The sequence below is a fragment of the Mesoplodon bidens genome (assembly GCF_964165515.1).
Source record: "Mesoplodon bidens genome assembly, chromosome: 15".
NCBI classification, from domain to species: domain Eukaryota; kingdom Metazoa; phylum Chordata; class Mammalia; order Artiodactyla; family Ziphiidae; genus Mesoplodon; species Mesoplodon bidens.
The window spans coordinates 46,089,648-46,107,734 of record NC_138171.1 but is presented as its reverse complement, the minus strand read 5'-3'; the positions used below and the strand labels follow the sequence as shown (position 1 = coordinate 46,107,734).

The following is an 18,087-nucleotide window of genomic DNA, read 5'->3' as shown; positions in this document are numbered from 1 at the left end:
CTCATCACATGTATTTCAGACCCTATGAGGTGGGGCCTGTGATCATCCCCACTTTGCAGATGTGGGAGCTGAGGCACAGTGCACGAGCCACTTCACCCAGAGTCCCATAGTAAGCAGTGGGGTTAGTACACAGACACAGACGCAATCGGTCTGGTGGAGGCGAGGGAAGAGTGAAGAATGACTTAAAGATGCAGAAAACAGGGTTGGAGCCCAGTTCGGGAGGCCAGGAGGGCAGACAGCCCAGGCCACACATTCCCAAAGTGAGACTTCCACTGTCTCCAGATAAAACTTGGCACAAACTCAGAGACACAAAGACGGGGCAAAAGAAGATTTCACGTTTAGGAGGGGACCCCAGCACTATCCAGCCTGGATCTGCACACCTCCTACCTGACCTTCTTCCCCTCTCCCCTCCTCAGGCTCTCCAGCCAACCTGGCCTTCAGGCAATTCCTCCAACATGATAAATTGGTTCCCACCCCAGGGCCTTTGCACTTGCTGTTCTCACTTTCTAAACTAGTCTTGCCCCTATCCCCTTCAGGCTAGAAGCTCAAATGTCTCCTCCTCGAGGACTCCTCCTGGAGGAGGTCTCTCTGTTTTACTCTCTTCTTGGTATCTCTTGTTACCTGAAATACTTTATTCATTTACTGTTTTTCCCTACCTTCTGGGCTCCAACAGGGCTTTTACGGTGTGCAGTGATTAGTGGTCCATGGAGCATGGGTTGGAATCCCACACCGGCTGCATGATTCTGAGCAAGTTTTCCCATCTGTGAACTGGGGGACAGTAGTATAGCCCCCTCACAGGGTAGTTGTCAGTTAATATATGCATGGCCTTAGAAAGGGGTCTGCCAGATGGTACTAACTGTTGATTGAAGAGTTGTTTTACTATCTACATTTTGATGGAGCCCAGCATATCGTAGGCGCTCAGAAAACATTTGCTAAAGAGAAGAACACACATCCGCAACCAGCAGAAGTTGGGCTGTCGGGAAGGGGAGCAGGATTAAAGATGCCCAGCCCCCCAACCCTTAACGGACCTGCCCCCTGTGCCTAGAGAGGCAGAGAGCGGCCTCAGCAGGAGAGGCAGGAGCAGGGGCGGTGGGACCAGCTGGTGCCAAATCCGGAGGCTCCATCCGGAGCTGGGATTTTATTCTGAGAGCTAGGGGAAGCCCTGCGGAGTTCTCCCCTCTGGGGTGTGACCTCCAGCGGCCATGGGGCCCGGGCGCTGGGATCGCCTCCGGGAGAGATCGGCAGCCCCTCGGACTGCGGGGACGGAGGGGACCGGGACAGGGACGCAGCTGTGACCGTCGGCGCCTCTGCCGGGAGGGCGCCCAGGGAAACGCGGGGTGAGCGGGGCGGGGCGCAGGAAGCTGGGCGGGCCTGGCAGGGGGCCTAGGAAAGCCCCGCCCGGCGCAGGGACGGCCGCTCGGGGTGTCTCCCACTTCCCGCTCCGGCGCTGGAGCGGCGACTGGACCCGGAGCGCGCAGGTAGGACCCGGGGCCCGCGCACGGGTGGGAGGCTGGGGGATCGGCCCGGGCACGCGGCGGCGGTCCACAGAGCGCTGGGCCGCCGCCGGGACGCCAGGTGGCGGGGACCCCGGGATTTCCCGATCCCCAGTGGGGATTGCTCACTTGCCGGCTCCTCTTCGCGCGAGGGGCAGCGGAGGCTCCGTCCATTCCGCCCAGCGCACCTGAAGCGGGGCTGGGGAGGCTAGTGCTGATGCTCAGACACCCGCACGCCCCAAGCTCGCCCCGTCCGCGACACGTCAGAGGGGCGGCCTCTTGGAGGGGTTTGGGAACGTCGTGAGCGTGGGGGGAGGCAGGGCTTGGGCCACCAACCTCCCCCGTCTTCTCTGGGCAGTCACCCCCCACCCCGCGCACAGGAAGTCGGTGAGGATTTGGATCGAGGAATCTGGTGAAACAAGGCCCTTTCGACCTCTGCTCTCCTTATTTGAATATTGGATGGGCCCAATAATAGCGATCATTTGCTGGGACTTACGTTGTACGGGCCTGCCCTGAGCACTGAAAGTATTCTGAGTTAAAGTTCAAAATAACCTTTCTGGTCGGTGCTTTGTGTTTATTGTGGCCATTTTGCAGATGAGAACTGCTGAGGCACAGGCAGCTTAAATGACTTGCCCAAGGTGACGCCCACAAAAAAAGTGCAGAGCAGGATTCCAACGCACTCATTCTGGCACCAGAGCCCACTGCCCTCCACATGTCAACATTTGTCAAACTACCCCATAAACAAATTCTCCAGGGGATTCACTTAAGGTGCAGCTTCTCAGGCTTTTTGGTGAGATTCAGATTCAGTAAACCCAGGAATCTAGATTCTTCTTCTCCTTCCTCTCCTTCTTCTTCTTCTCTTGAACAAAATCTATGTTTCTTATAATCAGGACAGTCTGGGGACCAGCAAACTTGGTGCCTGCTGCTGGGATTCACACGTCACCCACAGGCCAGCACTTACCCTTCTTGAATCCCAGCCTTTGCCCTCTGCGGCGAGGTATGACCCCCGCCCCCCTGCAACTCCTCCCCTATGGGCGGCCTTTTAGGATCACCAGACATTTGCTGGGACAACAGTGCCTTTATTAAAATCCTTAAGTCCAGTGGGAAAACTGAGGCTCAGGTTTACTTTTGTCCAGGTGTCCCCCACAGTCAGGGGTTTCCAGAGTCCTACAAAGGCCACTTGAACTCAGCTAGCCCCACCATGAGAACAGATGAGGTTGCTGAGGTATAGAAAGGGGGGTGACCTACCCCAGCCATTCATTCACTCATTAGCACTCACTGGGCACTGCTTGAGTGCTGTTCAGGGCACTGGTGTTTGCCCTCAAGGAGCTCCCTCTCGGGGGGCAGCTGGGGAGAGCTATGAGGAAGAGAAGAAGCACAGGTAGGGGGTGATCAACCTTCATGGGTCAATGGGACAGACTTCATGGAGCAGGGACCTCTGAGCCAGCCCTGGGAGAGGAGGAGAGGAGCTTGGTAGGTGCAGAATGAGAGGGAACAGTGGGAACAGCATGGATAAAGGCTAGGAGGTCGTTCAGGGAGCAGGGGAAAAGCCAGTAATGGATGGAAAGGTGGGGAGTGTTGTGAAAGGCCTTGAATGCCATGCCGAGGAGTGCAGGCCAGTGTATTTTACCTTTGCCTGAACCATAAGAATCACGATCCAGATTCCTGGGCCCCACCGTGGACCTCTGGAGCTAAATCTAGAGGGAGGCTGGGGGAAGGCCACAGGGAGGGAAAACCACTAACCAGTCACCCTGGTTACAACACACCCAGTTACCAGCAGGCCTGGGATGACCTAAGGGTTTCCAAATTCTGGGCAGTGACTGAGTAACTGTGATGTGTTTTGTACAGCAAAAGCCTAGGGTTACGGAAAGCCGAGGGAGGGGCAGGAATGCTGTCTCCGAAGGCATTCACAATTTCCTGCTGTTCAGATGCAGAAGAGGAGCTGAAATGAAGTATCAAGGAAATGAGAAGAGAGACCCTTTCCTGGACCCCCTTCTCTCTATCCCCCTACCCCCCTATCCCTACCCCCGGATTGAGGAGAGAGTTTGGGATCAAATGTCCACTGCCCTTGATGGCACCTGGGAGTGGGGCAGGGACAGAGGCCCCCTGGGTGCTTCGTTTCCTCACGTTTGTAAAATTGAGCTTCTATGAGTGCTAAAGGCATCATGTTTTATAAGCTCCTTAGCACAATTTCCAACACGACACATCCACAGTCAGTATCCATGTCTGTTGTTAGCTGTCAAGAAATATAGCTTGGAGGTTAAGAGCATGGACTCTGGAGCCAGATCGCACAGGTTCAAATGCTGGCTTTGCCACTTCTTATGGAGCCAAGTTCTCAAGACTTCAGTTTCCCCATTTGTGAAATTATAGTGTCTACTTTATACCATTTGTAGTGATGATGAACTGAATTCATAAGCGTCAAGCATACAGAACAGCGCCCAGTGTAAAGTAAGCACTATATATTTGTTAAGTAAATAAATGAACCCCATTGGATGGCATTTAATCTGCCCATTTTGCAGGTGAGGAAACCAAGACTCAGAGATGTGTGTGGTGGCCTTGCCTAAGGTCGTACATCTAAGAGCACATCTAAGAGTGACAGATGGAGGGATTCAAACCTGCTTTCCTTCCCAACCTCTGTCCTTTCCCACTGTGCCACTTTGCTGGGGTGGCCAAGAGGGACATCTTCTGGAGCATTCCTCAGGACCGTGGAGACATGCCAGTCTTGTTCGACCAGATTTCCCTTGGCTCGGCTAGAAGAGAGGCCTACAGCTTGCCTAGATGTTGTACGAATTTGCCCTTGCAGGAATGTGGATGGGAGAACCCCAGTGGAGGCTCAGAGTCCTAGAGAGACCGGGGGACCCTGCATCTGATGGGCCGTAACCCCTGTTGCTTTGCTTCCAGCCAAGTCATTCTGCTTCTCTGAGCCTGAGGCAGAGAGAAGGTCACAGGCTTGAAGACAGGGGCCCCAGGTTCAAATGTGAGCTTGCTGTTCTTCCTATCTGTGGGATCTGGAGGAAGTTGCTTAACCTCTCTGAGCCTCAGTTTGCTTGTCAGTGAAATGGGTGTTTGGAGGGGAGAGGGGGCGGTATTCGTGAGATGATTTTTGGAGATACCTTGCCCACAGCTCCGTGATTGCTGTTTCTCTCCCCGATTAGGACAGAGTCACTTCTTCACCTCCAGCGCCTGGCTTCCTCATTCATTTCTTCTTCGGATATTTATTGGGCACTTGTGTGCCAGGCAAGGTGCCAGGTGCTACTGATAGAGCCCTGGACAAAGTCCTTGCTCCCCTGGAGTTCGACTTCTAGTTCTGAAAACAGGCAGTACACAAACAAACATACACAGATCTATACTCCTTATCTAACATTCGAAATCCACAAGCTCTGAAAACCGGAAGCGTTCTCATCACTCAAGTGGAAGCAAGACCTGACATGAACTAAACGCGGGGCTCTTTGGAGGCTTTATTTATTCTCCTTGGTGTGAAGGCTCGTGTGTCTTGCTGCAGAGATGTTCATGTGATTGATCACAGTGTGCTCCTGGGGCCCCGTTGGGGGCAGGGGTAGTTTTGATGGGTGGTATTTTATACAAGATGACCTTTCTCTAATCTGAGTAATTCTGAATTCGGAAACACACCTGGCCCCCAGGATCTCCCACAGGATGACAGGCACCTACAGTATCGTGTCACATAGTGACAGCGCTTGGAAGCAGTGTGGGGGTGCAGTCGGGGGAGTCTCTCTGAGGAGGGACATTTAGAAGGACAAGGGGCAGAGACCCTGGAGGAACGGGCCAGGTGGAGGGAACCAGAGAGGATGCTAGAAAAGGTCTCATCCGCCCGACTGGCCCCATTTCCGGGCCTGCTGCTTGCCCCCGCTCTGCGTGCACAGTTCTGTCTAAATGCACACATCTTCGCCTTTCCAAGAAGTGGTGATGCCTCTGAGGTTTCGGGTTTGCCTCCGACTGACTCATTTTCATTCTTGGGGCCCCCTTGGGACTCCTCATCTTCTCGACGTCACTTAAGAAATCCAAGTCTTCACCAAAGCAGGCCTGGGAGCTGCGACTCGCTGGGGATGCTCACCACCTGGGCTGGCATCTGAGTCCCCCCTCCCCCTCCCTCCAGAGAGAGAGGAAGGAGGTGAGTCCTGGTGAGGGGAAGAGAAGCTTGGCCCTCAAGGGTTTGGTGGAACAGCTTTCCTGAGAGGGAGGAGGTGTTCTAAGCAACAGGACTGTGAAGGGACTAACAGCCTCCGGCCTGCAGAGCCAGTTTGCAAAGCTAAAAGTGACAGGAACGCACGTGTCTTGAGTGCCAGCGTGGGGCTCGCTGCTTACACTCAACTCAGCAAGCGTGCTGGGGCTGGGGACACAGCAGTGACTGATGCAGCAACAAGGGCCCTCATGGAGCTGACCGTCTAGTGGTGGAGGTGACTTTTGAGCTAAGACCTGACATAGACATGTGGATATCTGGGGAAAGAGTGATCCCAGCAGAAGGAACAGCAAGTGCAAAGGCCCTGAGGTGTGTTTGACTCACAACAAGGAAGCTGATGTGGTTGGATGGAGTTGAAGCAAGTTGAAGAGGCCTGGGGAGAGAGGTCAGGAAGGCCAGTAGGAGCCAGAGACCTGCATTGTCTCACTCAACTTGTACAGTAACTATACGAGGTAGGAACTGCTCTTATCCAGATTTTACAGATGAAAAAAACAGGCACAGAAGCTTTAGTAACTTGTCCGGGGTCACATAGCTGTGAACCCGCCAGCTCCAGGGTCCTCAGTCTTTACCACTGTGTTTAAACACATCGTGGAAACTGTATTCAAGTGCTAAAGGCCCACCTGTCACCGTCCACTGTCGGTGCTCACCTCCCATCGATCTGCCCAGCAACCCTGTGCACGTGGTCAGGCCAGGACCGACATCACAGGTGATCCGATCGTTGCCCAGATCATTTTATTTACAGATTATTTTACCGATGAGCATCGTCCCAGCATGGCAGACACCCTAAAGCAGAGGGTGAGTGGTGGGGCTGAGGGTCGTGGAGGCAGGTAGATGCGTGGGTGCCTCCCCATTTCCCTGGGGAGGAAACTGAGGCTCAGGGAAGAGACTTACCCGGTGATGCAACTTGGAAGGGGCAGAATCTGGATTCAAATCCAGGGCTGGAAGCCTATGCATTTAACTACTATTCTGAGCCATCCAGCCCAAGGAGCAGAGTTTAAAGAAGTAGGTTTCTAGGTTAGAAATAAGGGAGCACAGTCACCAAGAGCTGTTTTGGAGAACTGTGGAAGGCCTGAGGGTTTCCTGAAGCAGCCAAGAGAGTGTTTTGTCTTTTTAAAAGAGGAACTTCTCCAGAGAGGAGGGACGCCAGATCTCTGCGGGGGCAGCCCTCCAAGCCCACAGACCCTCAGCTTCCCAACAGTCTTGCTTCTGGGGAGTAGGCCTTCTAGAAACCAGATTCTACTGTTGGACAGCTCTAACTGGGAGAATATCTTTCCTGGGGTTTAGCCAGATTAGCTTTCCAGGAACTTTCGCTTTCTGGCTTTGGTTCTACCCCTTGGAGGTAGTAAGCATCCTCCTCCATCCCAGCGCAGTGACTCTCTTATTCAGATGACACAGCCGTAATTCACTCAGTCATTCTTCCTCTTCAGTCTGGCTTTGGGCATGATCTAATTGGTCAGAGTCCCACATAAAAACCATTGCCTCCCCCAAAGCCTGCCCAGTCAGAGAGGAGGGAGACTGTCGCCTCCTCGGATCTGGAGCCCATACCTCTGTTGATACCACCTGCAATCATACTTTGTAGTGGCCACACCCCAGTTGGGGCTGGTATTGATTGAACTTGTCAGCTAAACCCTCCAGTTCTCTCGTCTACACGAGCTGCTGTCAATTAAGGTTTCTGCCATTCTGAGGTTCCTTGTCTGAGGCTAACAATCGTTCTCAGTCTTTCTTGTTTTCTAGTAAATCAACTGCAGGCTATAATTTTTTCTCTGAGCGCTGCTATGGCTTCATTCCACAGGTCTTGTTACACAGTGTCATTCACTACTAATTATTATAGTTTATAATTTCCCTTTTGATTAAAAGTGTTATGTGCGTTATCATTTTTTTAAGGTAGATGGAATTTTTTAAAGTTATTTTTTGATTGTTGATTTCTGAATGTATTGCATAATGGTCAATATTTGTAGATTCTATGATATCAGTGATGGAGAATTGTCAAGAGCGTCTTTGTAGGATTTTCTGGTCCATTTTTTTTTCTGTTCCTCTTGTATTTGAAAGGATGTGTGTTTTTGTTGGGTTAAAGTTCTAGAAATATATTTTGTTCACGCTTACTAATTATATCATTTATATTTTCTCTGTTTTTATGTAGTTTTCTCTACCTGATTTATCTCCCACTATGATAGAGGAGCTGTTCATTTTTCTCTGGTCTCTCAGTTTTTTGCTTCATTTTTGAAGGTATGTTGTTAGGTGCTTATAAACAATATACAATACGAATAGAAGAGGGTTTTTGATTTTTATACCTTCTTGGTGAGCTGCTCCTTTTATCAGTATAAAACAGCTACCTTTCTTTTAATACTTTGATGCCTTAAATTCCATTTTATTCAGTATGAATATTCCTATACCTGTTATCCTTATTTGCATTTTTCCTGACTAATTTTCCAATTCTTTATTTTCTTTTCTTCCCCTCTAAAGTCGAAGGACTTTTCTTTGACCCCAGGCTGGTAGCCACATGAGTTTAAAAAAAAAAAAAAAAAAAAAAGAAACTTGCATTTTAGTCTCAGCTCTGCAACCCACTTGCTCAGTGATCTTGGGCCAGTCGTTTTCCCTCTTTGGGTCTCAATTTCCTAAACCGTAATAACATGGGGATATGACTTGCTTTGCCCCTCTCTAGGGTTTTTGTGAAGATAACAACACATAGTGAATATGAAAGGCATTGTAAACATCCCTGTACTCATATTAGTCATTGGTTGTAAACATTGGCCAGCATTCCAGGCAGTGAGAATGGCATGTACAAAGGCCTGGAGGAAGGAACACACCCACAGTGAGGCAGCCAACGACTTCAGTTTTGCCATCACTGGTTGGCTGCCTCTGCGTTCGCAAGGAGACGTCTATGAGACACAGTCCCTGGCCTGGAGGACTTTCGGTCTGGAAATGGAGCAAAATGATGCGCACAGCTCACTCTTTATGAGAATGGAAATGATGTTTGGACAGAGGGACAGGCAGAGCTGGGAGGTGGGGGGAGGAAAGAGTAGCGTTTGACCAGGAACATCCTGAGAGGGTGGCCTAGGAGGAGGGTGCTGAGAGGCAGAGGAAACAGCCCAAGGGAGGTGGGGAGTCTGTGGCTCATATGGGGAGGGTGGGGCAGGGCTGGGGGGTGTAAGGACTGCTCTTTGATCCTCTCGTCCACACCCCCTGAGGAGGAAAGCAAGGGGGCTTGCAAAATTTTGGAATTCCTCACTGACAAAATGATGCTGCTCAGCCACACGAGGGCAGGCGGTGATGGCGTGTCTCCAGCCTCGCTCCCTCTCATCACCGTAACAGCCGCATCCCGCGGGGACAGAAGGAAGGAACGTTTGGGGGTGCCGGAGCTTAGGGAGCTTAGGGAAGGTGCGGGGCGGGGGGTGTCTCACCTGTTGCTCCTTTCCTCTCACTGGGGGTCTTCTGATGTCTCAGGACACCCACTCACCCAGGAGGACATCACCTGGTGGTTGTAAGCCACAGAGGGACCACAAATGTGGGGTGTGGTTTTTAAAAATTGAGCATTTCAAAACCAGGGTAATATACATACAAATCTGGATTTCTAGCTTCTTGTGAAAAATCGAGCACCCTAGCGACCCCTAGGCCTTCATTTACACGGTGCAAAGCAGAGTGGCGGGTGCCTGTTAGGACCGGACATGTGCTCGCCACCTGCCCCCTCTCTACTCACTGAGGTCATGCATCTGCATTCTCTTAGGTATTTGGTTGACGTTGGGGGAGATGACCCTCCATGGCCATGAGAGGTGGCTGGGAGCCGGGAACTGCCCCCGGAGGGAGGGAGCGCTCCATTGCTGGAAGCAGGCAACTAGAGGGTTGATGGCCCCGTGGCAAAGGCCTAGGGGGACTTGAAGTGTTAGCTGGCTTGGACTCCAGGGTCTTTGGGGATCCACCAGCCCTGAGAACTGGCTGTTCTGAGACCTTCGTTGACAAACCCCGATAGCCTCGTGCACCCTCTGCTCTATTCCCTTCCCTCTCACCCATCGTTTTTTTCTTTTTCTTTTTATTGCAATGTGCATGCAGACAAGTGCCCAGCTTCACAAAGTAAACACAAGCGTGTATAACCTGATCAGGAAACAAAGCATGACTAGCCCCCCAGAAGATTCTCTCCCGCCCCACCCTCCCCAGGACACTTTCCTGACCACTAACCCCAAGAGTGGTTTGTGTCCTTTCGGGCTTTATATAAATGGAATGAGTATTGCCCTTTCAAGCCCAGCTTCCTATACTCAGCTTGTACTCTGAGACCCTTCTTTGCTGTCATGGCAACTGTCATGTACTCAGGGTCTGTGCTTGGCGTTTGGAGACGAGCTTTTGCTGCCTGCTCCATCAGCACTGCCCTAAGGCTCTTCTACCCAGCTATGCCAGCCATGGTCTCTTTGCCTCCCCTCAACCACCCCAGGAGGCAAGTGGTTTAGCTCTCATTTCACAGAGAAGGAGACCGAGGCTCTGAGAGGACCACAGTGTGCCAAGGTCTCCCAGCCAGTCAGCGCAGAGTCCACGCGCTTAGGCTCAGAGCTACGCTTCCGCATCTTAGATGCTCTGGGGTCCCTGCCCATGTGGGTGTCCCCACACATCTGTGTGTCCCTGACCGTGCCAAGAATGATAAAGGGTGAGACAACAGAAAGAACTCGAGGGAGAGCCCCATCCCAACCCCCGCCTGTCTGCAGACACACCATGAACAGGGATCTCTTATCTGTGCTGACATGCTACTGCTTTGTGTTTGCCCAAGGACCAAAGTCCTGGTCCCTGTTGAGACATGCTCCCTGTGAGGACTGGGCAAACAGTGGTCGGTGGTGGAGGCCAAGTTCTAGCTCATCACTTCCAGCCTCGTTACCTTGGGACTATTTCTGAATTCCCCGGAGCCTCAATTTCCTCCTCTGTGCAGGTAATGTTTAACCACATCTTCCACACGGGGCTTGCTGGGAGGAGCAAACAGAGAGGTGTATAAAAGGAGTGAATTTACGGCTGCTTCCTCCATGCCAGGTGCTGTACTGTGACTCCAGAACCAAAAGATCTGGGTTCAATTCCCAGGCCCACCTCTTACTAGCTGTGCATCCTTAGGCAGGTTCCTGGACCTCTCTGGGCCTCAGTTTCCCCATGTCCACAAAGGGAATGATAATAATTGCACCTTCCATGTTCCTCTGTTGGGGAAGGGTGGAACCTATGGGCAGAAAGGCCCAGGGCATGGTCTCTAAAGACTCAAGGAATTGGGGGCAATCATGGTGATTTCTGGTGACCTCAGGAAGAAGGTGAGCCAGGAGCCGTGACTGTCACTAAGACAGCCAAAATCTAATCATCTTGGGGCCGAGACATCTTGGATCTGTGTATCAGGGCAATGAGCAGTAATCAGGGTAATGCCCCAATTACCAGCTCTCTGGAGATCAGCTCCCCCCTCCCGTCTTGGGGTGGCCAAGATCGGTGTGGTGCCTGCCTTGGGGTATATAAGGAGACTCTGAGCCAGAATTGGTCAGTGTTTATCCAACAGTAAGAGGCAGAAAATGCCAGCTCTGGGAGCTGTATCCCTGCCTCCATCAGGGATGGCTGGCCAGGCCTCACTGCACACAGCCAGGGGGAGTTCGTTCATTTATTCTTCCGTTCAGCAAATATGTATGGACACCCCCTACTGTGTGCCAGGCACTGTGCTAGGCTGTAGGGCTATAGCAGTGAACAGGGTGGGCACAGCCTGTAGGAGCTGGTGTTCTCTGGGGGATTTGGACTGTGAACAGGACACATGCGTGTGTGATAGGCAGTGAGGAGTAAGTGCCAGGAAGAGAAATAAAGCAGGAGAAGGGGGCTTCCCTGGTGGCGCAGTGGTTGGGAGTCCACCTGCCGATGCGGGGGACGCGGGTTCGTGCCCCGGTCCGGGAGGATCCCACATGCCGCGGAGCGGCTGGGCCCGTGAGCCATGGCCGCTGAGCCTGCGCATCCGGAGCCTGTGCCCCGCAACGGGAGAGGCCACAACAGTGAGAGGCCCACGTACAGCAAAAAAAAAAAAAAGCAGGAGAAGGGCTTGCAGACTGATGGAGGCTGGCCGCTGGTCCTGAGCAGGTGGCGTCTGCACTCAGGTCCTCAGGCGCAGCCTCCTCCCTGGGGGCACTGGTACCTTCTGAGGATGGGTGTGGCTTCCAGGATCCTAGATGAAGTCACCCGGCTGCCCCTCCCGTGGACATTTGGACTTAATGTGTCCGCAGCCAGCGTGAGCGTCCACATTGCCATAAGGTGGCTGTTAGCACAGGATGCCAGCCTGTCCCCAAGATGGTGCACCCCCTTGGGGCTCTGGCCCAGCCAAATCCCACACAGGAGGTTCACGGTCTCCAGCCCCGTCCCTCCCTTCTCAGACAAGGCTGTGTCTCTCACTCTGCACAGCCCCCGTGGGCTTCAGCCACAGCTGATGACCTGCAAACCGGTCTCCAGCGTGAGCCTTCCTTCTGAGCTCCAGGCCGCTAGGACGTACTGCCTCCTGGATGCCTCTTGGGGCCCATCGCCTACTTGGACTCACCAGGTCCACAGTATGGCGAAGTGCGTGGTCTTCCGCAGCAAGACCACGCCTCTTCCCGGCACGCACCACCATCCATCCGCCCATGCTCCAGCCCAAGGCCACCTCCCTGCTCCCAGCTCCCAGCCACCAGTCATCACCAAGTTCTGCCACGTCTACCTCCCAAACAGAGCTAGAGCCTGCCTTCTCTTCTGCAGCTCGAGCGGCACCGCCTCTTCCATCAGCTGCTCCTGCACTCGTTCTCCACACACAGGTCAGAGTGGGCTTTCTGGAAAGCAGCTCCTCTCCTGCTCAATAGCCTTCAGTGGCTCCCTACTGCCCTGAGAATGGAGTCTGAATCGCTTACCACCCCTGATAGACAGTGTTGTCCTCCGGCCCTTCTGACTGCACTGCTCTCATCCCCCATGACCCCTACCCCTCTCTGCAGCCAAGGGCCTGTCTTGTAGGATGGGAAATGGGCCACACCCTCCCTATCTTAGGATCCTTCAGAATCTGTAAAATGGGTTTAATAATTGTACTCATCTCATACAGGGTCTTAAAGCATCCTAGAACAGTACCTGGCATGAAGGAAGCACTGTTTAAGTGTAAAAGTCAGAATAAGGTAAAGTACATATGGTCAGTTATTGAGTACCTGCTCTGTGCTGGGCACTGGCTAGGCGTTCTGCTTCCAGAAGATAGAGCACGTACCCTGCCTTCATGGAGCCCACCATGCCTTCTGGGGGACGTTCTTCCTTCCTCTCCACATGCCACCGTCCCTCCCCTGGAGGATTGTTGTTTTGTTTTTTTTTTTGCGATACGCAGGCCTCTCACTGTGTGGCCTCTCCCGTTGTGGAGCACAGGCCCCGGAGGCGCAGACTCAGCGGCCATGGCTCACGGGCCCAGCCGCTCTGCGGCATGTGGGATCCTCCCGGACCGGGACACGAACCCGCGTCCCCTGCATCGGCAGGCGGACTCTCAACCACTGCGCTACCAGGGAAGCCCCCCTGGAGGATTCTTGTTCATTTACCTGCCCCCTGGCCCCCCACCGACCCTGTAGGACCAGGTGGCCCTTCCTCGCCACTCCTCACTGACAGCTCTGTCCTCACAGCCTCTTACGTATCTGGTGATGCCTGACCTCACACTGGTCCTTCCCACAGCCCACTCCATCTTCGTGGGTGGCACCTCCATCCTTTCAGTGGCTCTGGCTGAAAAGCCTCAGAGTCATTCTTGACCCCTACTTGTCCCCTTTTCTCTGACCCAGCCCCCGAACTCCATTCTGTCAGCAAAGCCTGTTGACTCTACCTTCACAACAGATCTAGAATTTAACCTGTTCTTACCTCTTCTTCCCTACAACCCTGGTGCACCTGGCACCTGGTGCCTGGGCTAGTCCAGTGGCCTCCTCATGGGTCCCTGCTTCTGCCCTTGACCCCAGAGGCCAGAGGGAGCCTTTGAAGTCTCACCTCTGTGCCCCAAATCCTCCAGTAACTTCTCTCCTCGCTCAAATGTTTGTTAAGGGAAAGAAGGAAAAAAGGCACGAATGAATGAATGAATGGCCTTTTGCACATCTGTAGTAGCTGGCACATAGTAGGTGCTGAGAAAACACCTGCAGCAAGAATACATGGGGCACAAGCGAGGGGGTGAGGACCAGGAGCACACAGTAGGCACGGGGGGAGCCTGGTGCGCTCTTTGGCCCAGGTGGCTGGTTCTTGCTGCTGCCGCCCCTCCCCTCCACTCTCTGGGTTGCGGGTGGGGCAGGCAGGCAGAGCCCAGGCCATTTTGGGGCCCTGGCCAGACTTCCTCACTGTCCTGGGTGGGGCTGGTGACGTGGCTTTCGCTTCTGGGAACCGTAGCTGGGCAGCAGTTCTGGGAAGGCTGCTGCCCCGTAGAGAAGTGTATCCCTACCCCCCTGCCAGACCAGCTCAGCAGAAACTTCAGGCCAGCTGAAGATTGTGGAATTTCAGGGGTCAGTGGCTCCGGAGGGAGGTCACCCACAGCGCCTGCTGTCCTGGGCTTCCTGTCCACATACCTCTTGTCACAGGACCAGCTGCATCCTGTCTGCTGATCCAACCTCCCACCCCCTCCACGTCGATTTGCAGCCAAGAGAGGGAAGAGGACCAGGAGGCCTGCACACCCCACTGGCTTCAGGAAGAGCCCCGCTGGGTCGCTTCTGTACCGCTGCTGGCTTCTGACATTTCAAGACTCGCCACTCATCTCCCCCCAAATAAAAGGAGTGAGTTAAGTTTGTCTCCCGGCCAGCAGGAGTGTTTTCCCACTCTGGGTGCTTCTGCTCTTTTCTTGGTCAGGCTTTCACCCACTCTGCTGCTTCCTAACTCCATGAACTTGGCTTTGTCACTTGCCCTCTGTAAGCCTCAAGTTTCCTCTTTGGCCAATCGGACTAATAACACCACATGCCAGGACTGCAGGGACGACATTCTGAGAGGCAGTGGTGCGTGGATTCTGGAGTGAGATTGCCTGGGTTCAAATCCCAGCTCTGTGACCACAAACGAGTGCTCTGACCTCTCCGTGCCTTCGTCTCCTCATCATTAAAATGGGGATTTTTTTTAAATTAATTTTTTATTTTTGGCTGTGTTGGGTCTTCGTTGCTGCGCGCGGGCTTTCTCTAGTTGCGGCGAGCAGGGGCTACTCTTCGTTGCAGTGCGCGGCCTTCCCATTGCGATTGCAGTGGCTACTCTTGTGGTGGAGCACAGGCTCTAGAGCGCAGGCTCAGTAGTTGTGGCGCACGGGCTCAGTAGGTGTGGCTCGCAGGCTCCAGAGCGCAGGCTCAGTAGTTGTGGTGCATGGGCTGAGTTGCTCCGCAGCATGTGTGATCTTCCTGGGCCAGGGGCTCGGAACCCGTGTCCCCTGCATTGGCAGGCGGATTCTTAATCGCTGTGCCACCAGGCAAGCCCTAAAATGGCGATTTTAATGGCATCTACTTCATAAAGTTGTGAGAACTAAATTGCTTAACATATTATAAGCACTTAGAACCATGCCTGGCACGTAATAAGTACTGTATATGCATGGCAGTTATTAGGGGCAAAGGCTTGGTACATACTCCATGTTTAAAAACAGATTATTGTATTCATTGTTGTTGAATTTTAACCAATCATTCATTTAATAGATGTTTCATGAGCACATACTGTGTACATGTCAGGCACTGTTTAGACACAGGGGACAAAGCAATGACCATGGCTATTTTACTTAAAGGAATGTTTGTCGTACTGATTTGTAAGACCACTTTTTATGTTAAGGCCCTTCACTTTCTGTAATGTAGATTGCCACTTTTTGCTAATCTTTTGCTTGCTTGCTTTTTTTCTTTATGGTGTGTTTTGATCTGGGGAAGTTCAAAACATTTCTGCAGTCAAATCTTTCTATCTTTGCCATCTACCTACTGAAATAAAATAAACAGTCACGCATATAACCTCAGAGATATGATTAGAGATGGTGATAAGTATATGACAGAAATAAACAGGGTGCTGTGATGAGAAGTAGCAGAGGGTGCCCTCACTGGATGGTGTTTCCAGGTGTAAAGGGTGCGAGGGAGGAAAGGGACAGGGGTGTGTCAGAAGGCCAGTGGGACGGAAGGCTCGTGGGGGAGGGAGCAGGAATAGGAGGGGATGGAAGTGGGGACTCCGGGGGCCAGATCATCAGAGGGGCTTGGGTGGTTTGGGTTGGGGTTTTTTTTTTTTGCATTTTCTTAAACTTCTTATTTTATGGTAATTGTTGTAAGGATTAATCCACGCAGTTGTAAGAAATAATACAGAGAGATCCCCTCTACTCTGTTTCCCCCAAGGGTAACATCTTACAAAACTATAGTTCAGTATCACAACCAAGGTACTGACATTGATAGAAACCACTGATCTTCCTCAGATTGCCTCCGTTTTACTGGTACTCGTTTGCGTGTGTGTTTGCGTGTTTGCGCACGCACGCACATGTTATTTTTATTCGTTTTGTTAGCTTGCTTCTTATTAATTTATCACGTGCACAGTTTTTGTCTCCACCACTGCAGTGAGACACAGAACAGTCCTATCATCACAAGGATCCCTGTGTTGCCCTTTTATAGCCGTACCTCCCTCCCTCCCTGCTGCTCCCCCCACCCATGCGGCAACCACGAATCCATTCACCATTTCCATAGTTTGATCATTTCAAGAATGTTACATACAGGGAATCAAGCAGCATGTAGCCTTTTCGATTGGCTGCTTTCACTCCGGGGCTTGGATTTGATTCTGAGTCAGAGATGCTGCTCTTGGATGGGCTGTGGACCCCTGGGGCTCTGTGCCCCCCCCACACACACTGGTGGTAAAAACATCTTTCAAGAGCCAGAGGCCAGTGAAGTGAACAGACAGATCATGGCCTGGTTTCCAATTTGAAAATGACTCTGGTTTCAGCATGGAGAAGAGACTCGCATTTGCAGCAACTGCTAACTGCCCCCCACGCCGCCGGCTCCCCCTCGTTTCAGCGTTCTCCCCAGCCCCAGACTGGGTCTTGGAAAAATCTTGCCACGGCCCTATTCAAAGACCCTCAAAAACCACTCATTGGGGAGCTTCCCTGGTGGCGCAGTGGTTGAGAGTCCGCCTGCCGATGCAGGGGACACGGGTTCGTGCCCCGGTCCGGGAAGATCCCACATGCTGCAGAGCGGCTGGGCGCTGAGCCTGTGCGTCCGGAGCCTGTGCTCCGCAACGGGAGAGGCCACAACAGCGAGAGGCCCGCATACCGCAAAAAAAAAAAAAAAAAAAAACACTTCTTGGCTGGGGGACGGGTGTGGCTTTGACCTGGAGTCCTTACTTGGGCTTCAGTAAGCTCAAGTAACCGCTGTGTGAACCACTAAGACGGAATGCAAAATTAAATGTGTGCACTTTTCTGGAAAGAGGGCTTGGAGTTTGCATCGGAGGTTCAGATGGGTCAGGGACCTCCAAAACATTGAGAACTCTGGGGTCGAAACACAGATAGTGGTTAAGAGCTAAGGCTCTGGAGCCTGACTGCCCCTGTTCAAATCCCAGGACTATTGCCTCTCTGTAACCTCAGACAAGTCACTTAACTTGCCTGAGCCTTGGTTTCCTCTCCTAAAAATGGGAAAAAAATACTAGTAGCTACTTCATAGGGCTGTTTTAAATATTGAATTATTGTATGTAAAATGTATAGAAAGAAACTTGGCATGTTTAACTATTTGGGTAAATAGTGTATGTTCGCTGAGTGCGTGAGGAGGCTGCAGGCAATAGGAGAGCAGAGCCGTTTAGGGAAAGGCCTTCTGGCCCCTCTGGGGTTTTCAGGCCCTGTCTGTATTAGTTGTCATGCCCTTGTCAAGCTTGACATCAGCAAGATTTCTTCCAAACGGATGCACAGTTACGATCGGGTACCATCACCTCCCTGGTCTTGGCTCTCGTATCTCTGTTAATATGGCTTCAGCTAGAAGAGCTGTTTTGTTTGTTTGTTTGTTCTTTGTTTTTTGCAGTACGTGGGCCTCTCACTGCTGTGGCCTCTCCCGTTGTGGAGCACAGGCTCCGGACGCGCAGGCTCAGCGGCCACGGCTCACGGGGCCCATGCCGCTCCGCGGCATGTGGGATCTTCCCGGACCGGGGCACGAACCCGTGTCCCCTGCATCGGCAGGCGGACTCTCAACCACTGCGCCACCAGGGAAGCCCTAGAAGAGCTGTTTTGATTATTGAATTAATCCATGTAAAATGTTTAGAAGGAAGCAGGTTGACCAACTCTTCCTGGCCCATTTCATTCCATCTTGTTGGGTTCAGTCTGTGGTTCTAGGAGCAACTGGAGTTGGTATATTGGAAGGTACCTTGGGCTCAGAAGCCAGCAGACCTGGATTCTGACTCTGGCCCTGCCCTCTCGCCAGCTGTGGGACCCGATGGACAAGTTATTTGATCTCTCTGGTCTCGGTTCCC

General features: G+C 52.4%; 1 protein-coding gene across 9 annotated transcripts in view; it reads left to right on the top strand.

Moving 5' to 3' along the window:
- Window positions 1-1,210: 1,210 nt before the first annotated feature.
- The window catches only part of IL4R (interleukin 4 receptor), a 39,280-nt gene continuing 22,403 nt past the window's right edge, over window positions 1,211-18,087 (top strand). For 3 of the 9 annotated variants that reach the window (XM_081257953.1, XM_081257952.1, XM_081257945.1), the window contains exons 1-3: window positions 1,502-7,917; window positions 10,445-10,600; window positions 14,229-14,420. The gene's annotated coding sequence lies outside the window, so the exon portion shown is untranslated. Of the gene's footprint in view, window positions 1,479-1,501; window positions 7,918-10,444; window positions 10,601-14,095; window positions 14,421-18,087 lie in introns of those variants that run through there. The other 6 variants (XM_081257950.1, XM_081257951.1, XM_081257948.1 and 3 more) reach the window with 5 other exon arrangements.